The sequence below is a fragment of the Mustela nivalis genome (assembly GCF_964662115.1).
Source record: "Mustela nivalis genome assembly, chromosome: 14".
In the NCBI taxonomy this organism is placed as follows: Eukaryota; Metazoa; Chordata; class Mammalia; order Carnivora; family Mustelidae; genus Mustela; species Mustela nivalis.
Window position 1 is genome coordinate 84,783,824 of NC_139033.1, and position 12,406 is coordinate 84,796,229.

General features: G+C 45.3%; 1 long non-coding RNA gene and 2 gene segments (V, D, J or C); all 3 read right to left on the reverse strand.

Annotated features, from left to right (window-relative positions):
- LOC309847518 (immunoglobulin lambda-1 light chain-like) overlaps positions 1-12,406 on the reverse strand; it is a 1,783,291-nt gene that overhangs the window by 741,063 nt on the left and 1,029,822 nt on the right.
- The window catches only part of LOC309847513 (immunoglobulin lambda-1 light chain-like), a 1,777,964-nt gene that overhangs the window by 735,736 nt on the left and 1,029,822 nt on the right, over positions 1-12,406 (reverse strand).
- On the reverse strand, positions 11,779-12,107 carry LOC309847535. Its single transcript, XR_014302495.1, has 2 exons — positions 12,026-12,107; positions 11,779-11,870 (listed from the first exon to the last, which is right to left on the reverse strand). It is a non-coding gene; the product is annotated as an uncharacterized lncRNA (long non-coding RNA).

A 12,406-nucleotide genomic window follows, 5' to 3' on the forward strand; every position in this document is an offset into this window, starting at 1 on the left:
GGAAGGGAGGTTTCAGTGGAGTTTTCATATGCTAAAGAGGGCCTACAAGGTGCCAGGATGTTCCAGGCCTGCCGGAGGCCTTGCCCTTGCTGCTGGATCAATGTTGTCTTTAGACCAGCCATTAACATTAAGATCTTTGGGAGACTTTTTGGTGGGGTGTCACAATCCTGCTATCAATTGTCTTTGTTAGTGAGATTTAGAACATTTGTAAGCCAAGGGAGACTCAGGTCTAGCAGGATTGTGAGCTCTGCAAGTTAACTATTTGCTTATTGTTCTTGGCAGTCAGGGCTGCCTGAGGGATGCTACACTTATGGAGGGGAAAGGGTGAAGAGGGGGTGCAAGGCGCCAGCTTTTGCTTTGTCCTCAGCCAGCCTCCTGCTCCCTCATCATTCCCCCCTGAACAATTTTGACCCTTAAATCTTTAAGGTGGTTGAAGGTGGAAGGTCTCATCTTCTGTAACTTCTTCCTGCTGAATAGGGGTGTAGAGCTGTCCCTACCTACTGGGGTCAATATTGTTCAGTGGAGGAATGTATAGGGGAGTTACGAAAGGCGGAGGCAGCCGAATCCAGCGCTGACAGTGAAGGAGTGTCTTTGAGCGTGGTAAGGATCATCTGTCGTGGTGAAGTCATTGCAGCAATGAGAAACATGGAACAAAGCAACATATTAAAGTTAATAAGGCGATAAGAATGAGAAGCCCGAAAAGGAGATTTGGCCATAGTCCTCCTTCAAACCAGGAACTTAACCATTCACTGAGAGAGAAGGATCTTGTAGGGCCTTAATCTGGGTATTCATGTCTTTTATTAGTCCTGTGACATTTTTGTGATATGTACACACAACATTCTGTCTTGATAATTGCACATGTGCCACCCTGGGCTGCTGTCAGGACATCTAAGGCCATCCTTAGTATAGCAATAAGGAGGGTTTTGGAACTTAGGCCCATATTGGATTGGGGAGTTATGGATTGACAGCAATCCCCTTTCCTTCCAAATAGCTCCATGGGCATGTAGTACCAGGAAGGCATATTTGGAGTCAGTGTTAATGTTTTTAGGCTTTGGCAATTGAAAAGTGCTAGTGAGCACTTTGGCACACCTAGCTTTTCTTTATTTTTTCTATGAAAACTACTGTCATCAGAAAACCAACTGTCATTCATATTTTTAACAGGGGCATCTTAAATCTGGCCAAATAGAGTAAGCAAGATCAATAACCTTTTTTGCTCTATAGAGAAAGGAGTACAGGTCAGGTTCAGGCATACAGATAACTAGGTTTAAAGTTTGACAAATTTTACGTATTATTTCTGGCATATCAGTAAGTATAGTCCAATATTTAATTAGTTGGCCTACATCATCCATTGGTGGCCTTTGGCTTCTAAGACAAATCTGGACCTGGTGTGACATCATTACAGTCAAGGACTGTCCCATAGTGAGCTTTGAGGCTCTTTTTATGAGGAAGGCTGTTCTAAGTTTCGCTAAAGCATCTGTTTGCAATTGTACCTCAACAGAGGTGACTTCTAAGATAAATATGACTAAGGGATAAAACCAATAAGACCTTTGAGTGGTCCAGCCTTAACAATATCCTGATTACAGAGGATCACTGGCAAGTGAGAAAACTTGTCAAGAGATAAGGGGAGTCCCCCATGGATCATTCAATCCAATCATAAAGAATGTGGGGTCATCCATTATCTCCACAAGTCCATAGTTAATCCTATGGAGTGCAATAGGCTGGCTTTTAGGCAATTTCATTATCCCAGCCACACACAAGGTGTTAGTCAAGTTATACAATTGTAGGGGAATCAATCCCATTTTTCCAGTTGTTTACTCATGTGCCGTGGGGTCTGCTAATATCCCCACAAAATAAAAAGCAAGAAGATCATCTAAATGAGCTATTGTGTAACTTCTCTGAAGTTTACCTCAAATTGTTTAGCATAGGTAAACAAACATTTAAAGACAATCAAATCTAGAATTTAACATCCATAAAGGTGTGTTACTAAAACAATTTTTCTCTCTAAAATAACCCTCATTTACAGAGATAGCCAAATCAGGACTAATTCACTTGTGAAACAAGTCCAGTTTTAACAAACTTTGCCTATTATTTACATAAGCTCAGCAAGAACAGTGAGTGTGATCAATAGATCTTTTAGAATCTGCTTTGCTGGAACTTTGTATAAGGAATCTCTAGGTTGAACTTTTAGTAGCCTCTCCGGGCCAGAAGCCAAGCCACATACTTGCCATCAGACATGCCTGCAATACCTGTTAATTTGGGCGAATGCCTCTTCTGAGTCTCCGCACCTACCAAAGAGTGACATTCTTTACTCACCTGGTGAGGCTGCTGGGAACTCTGTAAGCAAGGTATCAATCAGGCCAACAGTCCCAAGGGGCTTTATGGCTCCAGGTTTCATAAAGTCAACCTTAGTTCCTTTAAAGCTGTCTGGTCATATCTGAGTCTATGCATGTCTTTCTCAAATATGACATTCCAGCCAAAGCCTTGGTAAAATAACCCATGTTTCCAATGGTGTCCTGTTAAAGGAGAACAGATTCTTATTGAACTTATGCAAATGACTGATTGCCATGGAAGAAAGAATACTTAACTGAGACCTTTTGGTTTCAGAGGGTTCAGATAGAGAGAAAAGGTGAATGCTTTGAGCACTTTTACAAATGAGCACTTTTACATCTCTGTAAAGTTACAGATAACTTAAGAAAAAGTATCCCTAGTCTGGAAGAGCAAACATTAGAGAGAACCAGCAATGTTTAAAGTAAGACAAAACATTAAGAGACACAACACTATAATCTTTTAGTTCATTTAGTCCCATGTTACTAATTCTGGTGAATGCGGCTTTAGTCAGTTCTGGAAATTCTTACCCATTTCAGTTTTAGGATTTTCAAGTATATCAAATATCTATATTTGTCCTGAAAGTCCTTTACAGGAATCTTCTTGAAGATAATTTTACAAGAGAATTAAAACAATTATAAATGACAAAAATTCAGAATGGATATGGTTAGAGTTGATGAGGAGAGTTTATACAATTTAGCTGCAAGGAAATCAGGTTACAATTTCTGTGACACATAACATTCCCATAATTACAGTATCAAGCGGTGATCTCTCAAAACGTTAAAACTTTAGGAAGTGCGTAGAATCTCTAGAATAGTTATAGTATTTTCCCAAATGTAACCCAATGTTTGTCACTGGTTCAGTAGTACTTCATGAGCAACTTCACATACCAAGGAAAAGCCTGAGTTAAAGAGATTTACAATTTAAATCTTGTCAACATTTGCTAAAATCTTAAAAAGTGTGGAAGCACATGCCTAAATAAAATTAGGGATGTTAAACACCTAATAAAACAAAACATAGAAACTGGTTTTTCTGGGCAGGCAAAGAGAAAACCATTTACATTTTTTAACAGCAGATCAATTGATCTAAGAAAACATTGTCCTTTTGAACAGAGACAATTTCAGTCTTGTACCAATGTACCTTTAAAACCCATTCATTTCAATCTTAATCCATTCTTGACCATCGCTGAAATTCCTTTTCTGAAGATTTCCCTTCACAAACCTTCTACAACTTTCCTTTGCATTCAGGTTTTGTCCCAAGTCATTTCTTTCTAAACAACCATCTCATTTAGGACAAAATTACCTTCCCTTACCTTCCATTCCTTAAGTCTTTCTTACATATCTCCTACTTTCCTACATACAGAGTTTCCCTTTATTTCCATCAGTCTTAGTTACACTAAGCAGAACTTTGTATTCTTAGAAACACCTTTAGTTATTAACCAATTGTGAACTGCTACAACAATTCTTTAGATGACAAATTTATGAAACCGTGCAAATTTATGAAAAGTGCAAAACACGTTTACCAACAGATTTAAATACTCTTTCGTTTCTTTGCAGTTAAGTCAAAAGCACAAACCTACATCCAGTAATTAACGACTTAGCATTTTATCCTGTTTGGTTAAGATATAGATGTCCACAATTCAATTCCATTGGTCATCCAAGCAAACTTTCAGGTTACCAAAGACTTTGAAAGTTACTTCAGCAATTACCCATTAGAACTTTTGAGACAGACAGTTAACCATCAGTTTAGTCATTTCTTTGCTAACAAATTTTAATAACACAAGCTTATTTAACCTTAGTAAACTTCCAAGTTTCACATTACTGCTGATAACTTAAAAGACACGTCTTTCTTAATTAAACCAACAAACTTAACTTAGTTCCAATAGTGATTTACTTTCCACCTGGGCCCACTCCACTTTGAATGTTTACCTGAGACATGCGTGGGAAAATCTGGAGTGGGGGTGTTCTTCTTGCTCCTTGACAGTGAAGAGAGAAGGAGCCGTGGTGCATGATCTAGAAGCTAGTCATGCAGGCTGCACGCACCTTGGTGCAGAAACACAATAAGGGGGAAACAGAAGAAACAAAGCACTGCCAGGAGGCAGAGAAAAGATTCCCGGTTTCAGAGCTCCTAAGCCCCAGAGGAGCAGACGCCATGCTTTCCCACCAGCAAGGGGGGAGGGGTTAGGCAGTCCAAGTCAGGCCAGAGAACACAGGGAAACTTCCCCAAAACAAAGAGAGTTTCAGCAGCTGCTTGGGAATATTCCTTATAGTCTCTGTCTCGAGTTAGACCAACCCCAGTTGGCTCCAGTTATAGCCATTAACACGGGAAGTGAGTGAGGGAGAAGCCCCCACATCTATTAAGAGAAACAGAGAAATAAAGCCAGAGTCCCCTTTGCTAGGGATGGCCCAGCAACCTGGGTTTACTAGAAGAAGGCTTATTTACGTAATTACCATCCAATATGTCAGGAGAAAGTTTACTAGCTGACTCATTTGGGCAAACACATTTCGCAAAAGCCCCTTAGTCTGGGGTCCTGGTATAGAGCAATAAAGGCCTAGGTATGAGCAGTGAAGGTATCCTAGGTCCATTTGCCCTGTTTCCTGCAGATGAGATCTAACTGATAGATCCCACTGAGGCCATGTAGTGTTACAGGAGCTCAGTCCTTTCCTAAGTTTTGCAATCCAAATTATTTCCAGTGGGTTAAAAGGCACCCCAAGGTAGAGTCCTTGGGAACTGAAGAAGCCTACTGAGGCCATGCTTCCAGAAAAGTAAAGAAGGTCCATTACCAAATCCCCCCTGACTCCTGGGTAGCGTCCCACACAGGATATGTCAGAGGTTCCTGTGTGTCAAAAGCAACCAGAGGCGTCCCTCAAGATATCGCTATTGATCACCATCCTGCCTTCCCTGGGAAGACATTCCTGCCATAAAAGGCCCTGGAGGGGTGCCGGCGTCCCTCCACTTCCCCATCACATCCTAGGCTGCTGATGGGTGCCTGGTGAATGGACTAAAACGCTTGTGCCATGCTATCGTATGTCCTGAAGACTGCATACTGTTTTGTCATATTAACCCATGGAAATACTAGAAAAGTTTGGCAAGGGGAAATTACTCAATTTCATAGCTTTAGGCGGTTTGCAGAAGACACTGACGAGAAACAGTAAAGATTGAAATCCATCATGGTCTATGCGACATTCCAACACATGTGGTCCTTGCAGCCAACTTCCCTAGGAACTGTCCCCGGTTGCGTTTTAATTCAATCGGGTACTGGTTTCAACCGGCTCCCAGTGGAGGTCCCGTGGCCAGAAGTGGCTAGACCGGGCATGTGGAGGGGATCACATTAGATCATTCAGGAGGAAACCTCACACGGGAGTCTTAATATTGGCAGCCGTCCTGGTGACTTAGGTGGCTGTCCCGTGCCCAAGAGACAACTTTCTATAAGAACAGGAATAGAGTGAGGCCATCAAGTTTCTGGGTCTTATTGCCATTCCGGCCAGGGTACTAGCTTACAGCCAAAAGGCATACGCTCTCCTCCCCATAGAGTAGCCACGGGCTAGAGGATTACAGCCTGAGCAATTGACATGCAAGTCTTCCAATAAGACCATACTCCTTGAAAAGCCCCTGAAATCAGAGTAAATGGAAAGAAAGTACTCACCAATTTTGCACCGAAGCTCAGAGTCCAAATGTAAAGACTCACAGCCCCACGTTGGGCGCCATATGATGAAGTTCTAGAACCTAGGTGAGGTTTGGTGGGCTGAGGTCCGGAGCCGATGACCAAGAAAGAATTCTTGAGACATCTTTGGTGCAAAATGGTGGTTTATTAAAGCACGGGGACAGGACCCGTGGGCAGGAAGAGCTGCTGCCCCGGGTTGTGAGGGATGGCAGGTTATGTACCCTGCTGCTGGGGGAAGGTGAGGGGAAGGGAGGTTTCAGTGGAGTTTTCATATGCTAAAGAGGGCCTACAAGGTGCCAGGATGTTCCAGGCCTGCCGGAGGCCTTGCCCTTGCTGCTGGATCAATGTTGTCTTTAGACCAGCCATTAACATTAAGATCTTTGGGAGACTTTTTGGTGGGGTGTCACAATCCTGCTATCAATTGTCTTTGTTAGTGAGATTTAGAACATTTGTAAGCCAAGGGAGACTCAGGTCTAGCAGGATTGTGAGCTCTGCAAGTTAACTATTTGCTTATTGTTCTTGGCAGTCAGGGCTGCCTGAGGGATGCTACACTTATGGAGGGGAAAGGGTGAAGAGGGGGTGCAAGGTGCCAGCTTTTGCTTTGTCCTCAGCCAGCCTCCTGATCCCTCATCACAATCATTCCTTCACCAATAGGCATGAATGAAACATAGTTAAAAGTACTGTGTCCTTTCCCTCCCCTGATCCATCTCCTGGAGAGCCTGCCACATGTGCTGGTGGGGAGGGAGGTTTGGGGACCTGAGATCCAGGGACCAGGTTCAGACCCACTCCCTGATTTGTCCACAGGCATCCTGCAGCTAGAGAAGTGTGTGACACAGACAGGGAAGGGGTTTATGTCTCACTTCCCCATTTGCCTGTGTCACTGTGAGCTTTACCATTGTCATCCCATACTTGACAGTAGTAGTCAGCCTCGTCCTCAGCCTGAGCCCTGCTGATGGTCAGGGTGTGTGTGCTCCCTGAGCTGGACCCAGAGAATCGGTCAGGGATCCCAGAGGGACGCTGGGTGTCCTTATAAATAATGTTCACAGGGGATTGGCCTGGCTTCTGCTGGTACCATTGTGCATAACTTTTGCTCAGTATCTCTCCAGAGCAGGTGATGGTAGCTGTCTGTCCCAGGGACACTGATACTGAGGGAGACTGAGTCAGCACACTGGAGGCCATGGAGCCTGAAAAGATAGAAAAGGAGAAGTTGGTGTGAGGTTCAGGGGCTTCTCCCATGGACCCAATCTTGAGGCTTGGCTGGTCTGACTCAGGGTTCACTGCAAGCCCAGCTCGGTCCTGTGGAGGCTGAGCACATGGGCAGCCCTGTGGCAGCACCTGTGCAAAGAGTGAGGACAGGGAGCAGGAGAGGGGTCCAGGCCATGGTGGATGTGCCCAGAGCTCAGCCTCCTGAGACCCACAGCACTGCTGGGCTCCACCCCAGCCTCTTTTATTCCCTTCCAGGCTCTTGGGACTGTGATTGTTAGTACTTATGCAAATTCCTCCATTTCTGGGGCACTCAATTGTTAAACAAGTGTTGTGATTAGAATATGTGACTGAGGAGGAAGAGGGGAGCCTCCAGCTTCCTCCAGCCAGCTCTCAGGTCAGACCACTAGCCTTTCTCTGCAGGGTCTGAGATCACAGGCACTTTCTAAGGATCAGACCACATGATAACTCCCTGTGCCCCCACTGCTGGCATTCTGTCCTTGGCTCCCTCTGTGGTCTTTCAGGAGCTTGGCCATGGGGCTGGGCTGGGCCCTCTGAGAGTTACAGACAACACTTGATACAGGGAGGGTGGTTCTGTGGCCTCATTACCTTTCTCATCTTCTTGCACGGCATCCCCTCTGTTTCCCCAGAGGTAGTGTGATCCCATGCTTCCTATGTCGTTAGATTGTGGAACTTTCTCAGAACATTTGTTCATCATTCTGTCATTGAAATGATGGAAGATTCTGTCTCAAGAGAGTCCCCAGGACAAGTCACAGATGTTGTGTCTCAGTATCCCAGTAGGAATAGACCCAGTCGAGGAGGGTTTGACAGTGACTGAATTTAGCACAAATGGGGTGGGCTGGAGAGGCATGAAGAGGACCTGTGCTAGAGACAGAGGCAAATTCTATAGGAGACAGATGAGAGACAAGACAGCACTTTACATCAGTGTCTACCATACTGTGTTCTCAAAAGGAAATGGTAGTAATCATTAGGTGGATAATGTGACATGTCTGGGGACAATGGTCAGTTTTCTTGTCCATCCAATCTTGATCTTTTTCAGTGGGCTCTATAGCAAAGGGCCCATGTTGTAAGGTGGGTGGTTATTCACATCAAAGTTAATCACTTTGGATTTAATTTTTACTCACATCTCCTGGAGTTTGGTGTGAGAGGATTTTGAACTACCCTGTTTGTCATTTGGTGAATTGGGAATCAGCTAATTCAGACTTGGATATAATTGCACATGGTACTGATGAGGGAGCAGGAGGCTGGCTGAGGACAAAGCAAAAGCTGGCGCCTTGAACCCCCTCTTCACCCGCTCCCCTCCATATGGGTAGCATTCCTCAGGCACCCCTGACTGTCATAAAATGATAAATAGTTAACTTGCAGAGATCACAATCCTGCAAGGCAGGAGTCTCCCTTGGTTTGCAAATGTCCTTGAGATTTACAACAAAGAAGTTACCTTATCAATAGCCCAATTTCCAAAGACACAGAAATCAGTTCCTCAAGGCCTAACAGTCACCCTCCCCTCCATAAAAAACTGAAGGAGGCGGAGGTAGAAGGAAAAGTAAATAAAGTTAAATTTCTTCTAAATCTAAATCTCATTAACAAGGATGCTTGATAGCAGGAATGTAACATTCCACCAGGAGACTCCCAATTGTCTTTACTTGATAGTAACCAGGCCTTCAATATCCTGATAGTATTCTTTGCCCCAATAGCCCTTCTGAACACCCCTTTGTCCTCACCTACCCAACTCCTGTGTATATAACCAGCCACTCCTCACAACCCGGGGCAGCAGCTCTTCCTGCCCACAGGTCCTGTCCCCGTGCTTTAATAAACCACCATTTTGCACCAAAGATGTCTCAAGAATTCTTTCTTTAGTTGTCAGCTCCGAACCTCACCCCACCGAACCTGACTTAGGTTCTGGGACTTCATCAGTACAAGTCACAGAGTAGCTGAAAACTTTTCCTTATGTACACACAGAGGCAGACAGGAGATTCCAATACCAAGATTAACTCCCTGAAACCCCACTGCATTTGCCTAATTATTTAAACTCTTCAATATTTTGTATCCTTTAACTTGAAAACAAGTATTTCTCACAGCAGTTATAAGCTTCCCCATTTCACAGCAGATAAAGTGAGTCCCCAGAGAGGCTAGTTTCCCAGGAAAACAGAGGAAAGTGGGGGCACATCCAGGAGTGGAGCTCAGGTGTCCTGGTTTGGGAACCTGGCTCCTTGGGGCAGAGCTTGACTAGGGCAGGAGGGAGGGAGTATGACTGCCCTGCTCTGGTTGTGGAGAGTGTGACATGGGTCTTTCTGACTCTTCCTGGCAGGGACTCAAAGTAGGGGGCACTGCCTGGGGTGTTTCATGAGGACTGTCATGGGGGAACTGAGTGTCTAAAACCCAGCTGAGGTAAGCAGGAATATACACGTTCAAGAGATCCTCTAATATACCTGGGACTGGCAGGAACTCAAAACACCACTGTCTGGGGTGTTTTATAATGACTGTCATAAAGCAATTGTGTGTCTACAACACAACTGGGGTAAACAGGAGTATATGGACTCAGGAGATCCCCTAAGATACCTGGGACTGTGACAACAGTCATCAGTTCAGCACAGTCCAATTCAGCAGGTCTGATAATGGACCCATCTTCCAGAATGAAGGTTTGGTCATCCCAATGGGGGGAAATCATGACTAGGTCAGGTATTTGCTGAGAGAAGGAGAATATGGAGTGAACACCACAGTGACCGCAGGGTAGTGGCAGAAATGAATAGGATAGAAGTGATAAATGCTTTTTCCTTATGTTGACATGAATAAGTTTGAGTATATATTAATCATATGTTTCTGTTTTATTCTCCTGTTTCATCCCATTATCATCTAATATCAGATGTGTTAACAATAGTTAACTTTATATCTCAATACTGAAGTTATAGAATATCTCAGCTGGGATGAAAATAAAGATCACTAGCAGACAGTGATGTGTTTTATATCCTCTTGTGCAGAAAGGGTGAACGTGTTTGTAATTGTTCACCAGATATTTTATCATATTAGGTGGAGACATGGCTGCTGACACTCTTTTTATTTGGAGACTGTGGTATGTGGGGATCTGGGTGGATTTTATGTGGATGAGGGATCATCTGTGATGTCTTATTAAGTGTCATTGTTGAGAGGCTGAGCTGTATTTCACAGAATTGTTGTCTGTCCATGTATCTGAGTGGGTGTAAAGAGATACTCACACATTATTTGGAGGGTAGAAACGAGGAATGACCCAATTTGTATCTCACTCCCATGGTTGTTGTGTTTCTTCTGGCCACTGTGTCAACAGCAGCAACTGCCCCATTGTCCCCATTCACTATCAAGAAGGATGTGGCTCTCCAATTATCAGTCAGAACTCAGAACACCTAGTGTGTCTGGATCTTTATTCAGTGTACAAAAATACAAGGAACAATCCAATCTGTCTAGGGATTGGGCAAGTACATTGATGCTTTGGGGGAGAAACCCCAGCTCTATGGGTACACAGTGGCCTCCTCAGGTCCCTGAGGATGCTGACTGTGATGCTGGTCTTTCTGCATTGGGTTTCTGGAAGCAGACTCTGAGAAAGAGGAGTGCATGCATGGGAAATCTGGAAGGAGTTGGGGAGCTCACCCGGGGCAGAAGGAGAAGGGACCCATAGTTAGCCATCAAGTGCGATCTCCCTCCTGCAGGGAGCTCTAATGCTGGGACCTTTCCGGACATCTGAATGTGAGGAAGGGACTTGAGGTGCTGGCCTGAAGTGATCATTCAACTGAACCTATCTGAGAAGGGACATAACTTGCCAAGGTAGATTTCTGAAGCAATAGCACTTCCCAGTGAGGAGCTCCCCTGTGAGCTGTCAGGAGCTCTGGGCAGTAGTGGGTGGGTGTGTGAGTCCAAATGAGGGAATGTGGGTGGCCCCTCTGTCTACTGTACCCATCCTCTCCACTCGAGTGGGGGTGGCCCCCACTGATGGCATCAGGGCATTAGGAGTTTAGCTGCTCTGGGATCTTTGGATCTAATCCTGGTCCTTTGTGTGAAGAGTGGATCATAGCACAAGGAAAATGCAGACAACAAGAGCACTGGACAAAAGGCTCTCTCTATCTTTCTTCCACTGAAGACCTCTGTTTTACATTCACACACAGGCCCAGAGAGCAGGGTAGCCTATTGCTGTCAGCTAAGTGCTCTCCTCAACCAACCTGTGCAGGGCTGCCTCAGAGCAGAGTTAGGGAGGAGCTCTGGAGATCTCAGACCTGGGGGCCTGGGCCAGACCTGCTCAGTGCTTGTCCATGGTGCTCCTGGGGCTGGAAAAGAGTGTGACAGAGACAGGGAAGGGGATTGTGTCTCACTTCCCCATCTGCCTCTGTCACTGTGAGCATTACCACTGCTGTCATAGGACTGAGAGTAATATCCTTGTCCTCAGCCCAGGTCCCACTGATGGTCAGCGTGGCTGTGATTCCTGAGGTAAAGCCTGAGAACCAGTCAGAGATCCCTGAGATTTGATCATTATTTTTATTAATCACAAGCACAGGAGCTTGTTTTGGCTTCTGCTGGTACCAATATGCATATCTTTTCCCCAGTACATCTCCAGAGCAGGTGATTGTAGCCCTCTGTCCCATGGCCACTGACACAGAGGGAGACTGAGTCAGCCCACTGGAGGCCATGGAACCTGAAAAGACAGGAGAGGAGGGGTTGGTGTGAGGCCTAGGGGCTCATTCTTAGGGACCAGTACAGAGTCAGTGCTGGTGCTGAGTTCAGGGTTTGGGGCAGGCCCAGCTCAGGTCCTGTGGAGGCTGAGCTTGTATGCAGGTCCTGGGGGTGCACCTGTGCAGAGAGTGATGATGAGGGGCAGGAGAAGAGTCCAAGCCCTAGTAGAGATGCCCAGAGTTCTGCCTCCAGAGATCCCAGAGCAGGGCAGGCTCACCCAGACTTCTCTTATGCCCTCCAGGCCATGGGGGCAGTGATTGCTAGTATTAATGCAAATGTATTCCTCTGTGGGTCTCTAACTGGATTGTGAGATCAGAACACTTGACTGAGGAGGAAGACCTGAGCTCTGGCTTCCTCCATGGAGCTTTCTGGTCAGAAAATCAACCTTAGTTTCCAAGGCTTGGCTTCAATAGTCAAATTCCTGGGATCTGACCTGTGACTCTGTCTGAAACCTCTGTGCCTGGTGTCTGTGCTGGGTTGGCTTGGGGCCTTGTAGGA